At 37.6% G+C, this 7,617-nt stretch overlaps 1 long non-coding RNA gene across 1 annotated transcript; it reads left to right on the forward strand.

Annotated features, from left to right (window-relative positions):
- Nucleotides 1–2,404: 2,404 nt before the first annotated feature.
- LOC145494378 (uncharacterized) lies at nucleotides 2,405–7,557 on the forward strand. Its single transcript, XR_014050248.1, has 3 exons — nucleotides 2,405–2,624; nucleotides 2,714–2,947; nucleotides 5,482–7,557. It is a non-coding gene; the product is annotated as an uncharacterized LOC145494378 (long non-coding RNA).
- Nucleotides 7,558–7,617: the final 60 nt, after the last annotated feature.

Raw genomic sequence — 7,617 nt, forward strand, 5'->3', positions numbered from 1 at the left:
ACTATTTCATCTAACAATACTTATTTATGGAAGTGCCAAAAAGTCTGGTGAGAAAAAAACAGTAAAGAGGACGAGCAAACTTTGACAGAATTAAATTTAGCTCATCGCCGTTCGCAAGCAAAACGTCAGTTAGTACAAACCAGTTACATTAAACGAAATAAATTGTTCTTGTTTGCGCCATATAATAAACATCGTAGTCGGTCTATATGGGAGAATCACTCGGGTCTTGTGTACAGACCTCACTGCGTTCGGTCTGTACTCACGTTCTCGGTCAAGATTCTCCCATAAAGACCTCCTGGTCCCCCTGCTCGGTCAATAAGAGCCAATTAAACATGGCTTCCTGAATATCACAAAAATCTATACTCAGCAAACAACAACAACAACAACAACAACAAAACAGTCTTTTACAATCGCAAAAATTATTTCCCGCAAAATACAAAAAAAACGCCGATACACAAAATTAGCTCCCGCAAAAATTTTGTGCCACGTAGCACGTCACCTAAAGCAGCTCAGTGATATAAGCCATCGTTCAGATCATCCATCCTGTACGTTATATGTACAGAAATAATATTGTACAGAGAGTTTTGGTCCACTGTTATTTCAAAGGAGTCAGTGAATGCCACGCGCATCAAAACCAACCGCGATCAATGCACGTTCCGTGCAGAAAATTTTTTCCCGTATCTCACACGGGATTGGCTGTTCATACAATTACGTCACTTAGCCTGAATAAGCATTTCACTCAGGTGTTTGTTATTGCTCATCAGTGGTCAAAACAACATAGCGTTAACTAACTGGAAAAAATCTTCCTGGTCTTCACGAAATCCGATGGCATGTCTACAGACTGATTTCCAACTTGCTTTCAGTTGTTCTGCGACTAACTTCACATCGCTACGTTTCTTTTGCGTCAAGTTGTAGTCAGATCGGGGAAAAGTCTGCTGAGGGTGTTGTGTTTGTAAACACTAAAGTTTGGTATCGACGATTGAATCCCAGGATTTGTACCAGGCGCTAGCTACTGAAGAAACTTTGTCTCCAACAGGCGTAGAGATGTCCTCTGTTCCCATTGCAGTAAGCCTCGTCAGGCACCAAAGGAACTCACAAGAAGCTTTGAAATAGAAAATATAGACACCATGAAGGCATGTAGCATTGAACCCACCGAAGAAAAAGGTGAAAAACAAAGTTCTAAACAACATGTTATTGTGAAAAGGCAAAGCCTGTCGTTCTACCATGGTCTCTCTACTCACATATCGAGGAATATAATGTCCCGGACCGCAAACAAAGAGCAGATAGAGATTCTGAAGAATTAAGGAGACTTGAAAACGAATCGGGTATAAGTTTTCATTAGTGGAAAGTTTATAGCTTGGTACAAAGTTTATAGCGCGATATCATGACGATCTTTAGGGAAAAAACTGACTCTGAATCTTCCTCGGTTTTACAAAGTGTACGCACGTGACTCTGATCTCGTGTCATTGCAGCAGCTGTTTCTGACGAAGGCACTATGACAGGACTTGACTAAGCCGCTGATACTGAATACATCATTGGGCTTTAGTGAAGCAGTTTCATCACTGTTCCACATTTTGTGAATACTGCTAAAGTTTTTGAGTGCATTTTCAAAATAAAATCATACAACAAAATATAATCAAGAGCTTTTTTAGACTTCTAATAAGACCAGGAGAGGAAGAAGAAGAAGACGAAGGAAAAAAGGGTGAAAAAAAGGGTACGGTTTCCAGCCGTTTTGGTCATAAATTTTAGGGTATCGATTTTGGCCACTTTGATCTTAAATAGGGTACATGTATGGTTTTAGCACTCTAGTCTTGAATTGGGTATGTTTCTTAGAAGAAGCTACTTTTTCATCATTATCAATAAAACCGTCAAGAAAAGCCCGTCATAACTTATGATTAGGGCAACTGCGCCAGCCGCAACGGTCATAAATAGGGTATCGAATTTTTGGCCAGGTAATAAATAGGGTAGCAAATGTCGTAGATTTTGGTCGTAAATGGGTAAGAGCTTTGGGAAGTGGACCGCACACCCCTACCCAACTTTTCTGCGAGTACTCTTCCCCCTCCCTCCCCCTTCCCCCCCCCCGGACTGAAAAATTGTTCAATGAATTCATTTCCTGGGACTCTCTTTTTTAAAATTTAAAAAAAATTCATTCTTCTGAGTTGATTCCAAGATCCCAACTGACCATTCCCCTCGACAATTACTTGGGGATCAATTTGGGCTTATGTTAAACAAACATGGGTATCATGTCGGCGCTGGGGGATAATAATGATAACAAAAGTCTTTATTTGTTCACGAGAGCCATTGTACAGCAAAGTACAAATTTCGAAAAAACGTGGCCATGACGTGACCACGTGAAAATCGTACTCCGATGTTCTGATTGGCTGTTGAAAACGATCTTTGTACTTTCTTGTCGATGTTTTGTCTACGGGAAAGGATTCGATTTCAGTCAGTCGTGTTCGAACGAAGATGGAGTTTATGATGCGTTCATTCCTTCTTGAACGCGTTTCTACCGACTGGTTAAGAATTGCAGTTATCTCCAATTCACTCTGTGTTCTGTGATTCGTCTTACAGTATTATTTCTGACTTGAATAGCGCGAAAATAACATCACAACATAAATATTTAGGTAAGATCGGAACGAAAGCTTGAGCTTATTCTATTCCACTCGGAACATACGATTTTACTCTAGTTCCTTGTCAATGTTTTGGCTTTCAGATATGTCTTCAGTTCCTATAAGCAAGGCCTACGTTTCGAAACGCTCTAATCGGGTGAAAAACAACCCTAAATGGACATTTTTTCACCATCAAATAGAGGAAAACAGCACTAGCAGACTTTCTCCGCTCGAATCACGAAAATACAGTGAAAATTTTGGGAGCGATTGCAAGGTTTCAGTACTGTGGGATGTCAGCGCCGTGCGATTGTACGTTGAAACAAGAAAATGATGGGACGGTAAGTTTCTGTGTTTGTTTTGGATCTCTGGCTTTGCTTGGCTGCAGATCAGACTTAAGGGCTTACATCGTTCGATTTAGTTATATTCAGTCATTAAGCTTATATTCGTTTCGGGTACAATACAGAAGTAACGTACGAATAAGCCTTATATATTTTGTTTTTTGAAATAACGACTCCTTTTCCTGTTCTATGCTTCAGGGGTTGTGGTTGAAATGTTAAGCTTATGTCAGTACATGACAATTGAATACCAATGAAATGTCTTGGCATACATTAAGTCAAATCTTCCTGTTGATTGAACAAATTTCTAGTTCATTTCAATTTTTATTGTCTTCAGTTTCTTTTTCATCCGATGGGCTTGTACATCGAATGGCAAACTACAATTATAGCAAATAAATACTGTCCTAAAATCCCAGATCTCAGTCAAATTTCAGAATAACTGAGCTAAATTTCAGGGCCATTCCATTTGATCTCCAGCTCCCCTCTCCTCTTCCCCACCCTCTATTAACAAGGTTAGTCAAAATTTACCAGCTAAGGCCCCATTTGTATGGTCTCAGGTGCCCGAGTCAACCCTCCCCCTGAGGCAACTTTATCAAGCGTTTGTATGTGAAAACATTGTCTCTGTAGTTGGAGTCAAAGTTGACCCACCATGATTATTCATAACCCTTATTGGATAATCAAATGTACAAATGTCCCTCTTTCTTTGAGTTTCCCTTGGTCATTTGATCAAAGTACAAATTTCTGCTTAAATCCTAAATCGAGGAATTACATGACACTCGCCACACCAAGAATTGTCCCGGGTTAGGCGAGGCAAAGTGTTTACATGAAGAAAAGTTGTCCCGCCTGCCAGGGCTACCCTACCTGCCGTTGCAAGACAACTCACCCACCCAAGTTGTCATGCCCCCAAGATGAGTTTGTGATCCTCTTGCAAATGTTTGGTTGAATTTTGCAAAGAATTAAGTGCAAAACTAATGAATGAGTGGCCAGCAATCGGATACCTGTTATGTGCATAGGACTCTGGGATTGCCAGGGGGCAAACAATGCAAATCACTAGACGGAAATGTATAGCGTAAAGTGTTTTGAGGTGCAAAAAAAAAAAAAAATTGGGGAGAGAGCGACGCTTTTTCGACTCTTACCGATGTTTTGTTTATGTTTTTAAAAATCTGACAACTGGTATGCCATAGGGTAGACCACAGGGTAGGCCACGGGGTAGGCCATGGCCTACCCCATGTTTTGTCCACACCTTCTTGAGAGGCTAACTGGTGCAAATGGTAGAAAAGACCCTCTAAGAAGTTTAATATATAAAAGACAGAAAAGAAGCTCTAAAACAAAAGACGGGAATGCACAAGAAACGTCTACCCTTTGTCATGCGATTTCAACTGATTTTGTTTTGCCAAAAGAAGAGCATAATCACGGTCAAATGGCATTTTTAAACAGACAGACTTGGAGAGATCATTCAAGGAATCACCCTTGATCTGTCATAGAAAAGGAAAATCGCTTAAAGATGTGCTTGTAAAAGCAAAACAACTTTAGGCAATCACCAGACAGCATGAGCCGCGTGGTCTGTCTACTCTTAATCAACCCCACACAGCTCAATGATTGCCACCGGGCTTATTTTCAATATTTTTGTATAACTGAGCTTCAAAATCATCCAAAAGTAGCCTGTACATAACTTAAAAGGCTTTACAGGGTTATTTCCTCTCGATTTATACCTAATTTTGTAATATTTCAGACCATTATTCGATGTAAATTTCACAATAAATCTCATGCAAGCAAAGGAATTTATCAGTAGATTTTATCACATATTTCACGGTTATTCAAACAAAAGCTTACATTTTCCACGTATTTACACTGCCCGAAACCACTTGCAATAAAATGACAGAGAAAAAGCATTGATCTTTCTCCAAAATCCTTTTTTTGTACCTCAAAACAACTTTTTACTATACATTTCCTTTTAACAATTCGCAATGGTTGCCCCCTGATGATCCCAGAGTTCTTTGCCCAAACACCAGTATGATATCTGATTACTGGCAATTTATTAATTAGGCTAGGCTAGGCTAACTAGCCATATAAATGGGGCCTAAGAAAAAAAAGTGGTCATGATTCCCCTCCCTTCAGAAATAAAGTTACTTTTCTTTACACTGAAAAAGCAATTTTTGTTCAAACATTTCCTTAAATCTTTAGATGAGTAGTCGTATGCCTTGTAGAAAAAATTCCTTTATTGGAGAGGAGAGGGGTAGAGAAAGAATAGAATGCCCCCCTAACTAGTGTCTTGCTGTTAAGTTTGTGATTTGCATCAAGAAAAAATTATAGGTCTGGAAGGCTGCAGTTGAATAGCTTCGCAATCCATAACTTCGTTGAACATTCAAAATTTTAGTTGAGGAATCACTTGCTGATCTGCCAGGATTTCATGATCTTTCAGTAATTAATCGACCCATGGCCCGTCAACAAAATCCCATGTAATCTTGTAGCTAATTATTTCTGTAATTTCTAGTTTTGATCCATGGATATTTATATATTTTAATTTTTTTTCTCAGGATAATACAGCGGATTGCCTGTACTGGATCAGGAATTAATAACACACCCAGATGTATGTTCATCAGACTTTGGTTGGCGCATCAAGTCCCAGGAACTTCAACAATTACGTGTATTATCACTGAGCCAGTGCAGTATTCTCTGAACTGTGTTTCATAACTTGTACATAGCAATATTGAGAGTTAAATGCTTTTACATGTATCTGAACATAATAGCATAATATTATAAGAAGGATTCAAGAGTCATGTAGTGTTTACCATTAAGCCAAAAAAATCTGGAAATTTTTGTTGAAATTCAAATGTATTAGTGACAATTTATAGAAAACTTGTTCAGAAATTTTGGACTGCCATGACCTCCAGAGGTACTCCTCTTGTTCTGTTTGGAATGGCATGTTCAAAATTTTCTTATTATTTTCTCAGACATTTCTTATATTAATTTTCAAGTCGTTCATGAATTAAGGGAATTGGTGCAAGCACCATCTCTATTTTGTTAGTTTGCTTATTTTGGAAAAAAAAAACTTTTCATATTATTCAACATTCATTGGTCTACTTCTGACATTTTTTTCAAGAAATGGTTACACATAGCCCTCACAATGTTCCTCTTAACACTATCAGGTTCTAGAAATCTTCTGGTTACGTAGTTTTTCAAAAACTATTTGAGTAAGAGGAAAGAAATTGGCCTTCTTGTCATCGGGATATTTTTCCTGCATAGTGTAGAATTTATTGTCAATGTATAGTAAAATGAGAAGAAGATAGTTTAAGTTTGATGGCTTTTACACCCAGATCTTTATTCAAATGATACATATTAGTTGTTTTCCATTTGGAAAAAAATTCCAAAAAATTTGGTTAAGAATCTGTGTTCCAGGGCAGCTGATTGTTTTCCACTTGTAGTTTCCTGAAGAACCTGCCATTTGTTTGTCTTAGGTGCAAAATTTGGCATGGCAATAAGAGGCCGAAAGGCTTGAAACTAGTGCAAACAATACAAGACAGTAAATAAAACACTAATTTCCAAAGTTTTGGAGCGGCCCAATAGAAAAACAGGATTACTTTTGAAAGGTTCTGTTCTGGTGAAGTCATCATCCACTTAAGACCAAACCGAAAGGTTACAAGTGACTATTTTCTTTCCAACCTAGAATTTCCCAAATTTTCCTGTGAATGGAAAACAACCATACTGCAGTTAAAGCTATGTATTAATTAAATGTATATTTATTGTTACTACATAATAAGTATTTAATGAAGAATAATCATTCAGTATTTGATAAGGCTTCAACAGTCTATTAGTTGAAGCACAAGTCAATTTAACAAATCAAATGTGGTTTAGCATGGTAGACCACATTTTGATTTGTTTTTTACCACAATATCAACGTCAAAGAAAATTTTTCTTCAGAGCGCGAGCTTAAAAAGGCATTGCATGACACATTGGCGCAAGTAGCGTTGTCTGGGCTCTTATCAACAACGGCAAATTAGCCAATCAGATAGCGAGATTAGTAGCAATTATGGTAAAAACAAGTTTTGACATCTTAAAATGGTCCCTGTTGAAGATATGCACTAACTTGTTTTTATAAATTTATCAAATTACAATGATCAGAATATATTTTGAATGAGAGTATTTACAGTGTAAATAAAGATACATGGATTGATATGACTTCCATTCATTGAGGGAAACACATGCAAAATTGATTGCAATATATATATTTTTGATCTTGTTTTTTAACCTGGAAAAGCTTATTTCCTTGTGTGTCCAGCTTTGTCCTGACATACTTGTAATCTTTACCCATGGGTTATTTAAGTCTTAACATTTCATGCAAGTTTGTCCCATGTATTTTCAGTTTAAATCTATCCCAAAATAATAAGAATGACAGTTAAAACATCAGAGTGGAAACTTTTGCCCGGATGCCAGATGGACACCTGCAAAATGTAGGTTTCTAGTCTGGCTCTTTTGTTCATACTTGGCATTTTGAACTTAATGTGTTCACTGTAGCAATCCACTGACAGGATAAGTAACATGTAGTAATTTAGATGTATATTGATGTAATTTGTATATGCTAGTGAATAAAGATTGAATGATTTCATCCAAAATTCTCCTGACTGCTGGTTTTGATGGACTTTCTAAAGCAAAGCAGGTTTCACCAGTTAGTA

Source organism: Orbicella franksi, chromosome 8 (genome assembly GCF_964199315.1).
Source record: "Orbicella franksi chromosome 8, jaOrbFran1.1, whole genome shotgun sequence".
NCBI classification, from domain to species: domain Eukaryota; kingdom Metazoa; phylum Cnidaria; class Anthozoa; order Scleractinia; family Merulinidae; genus Orbicella; species Orbicella franksi.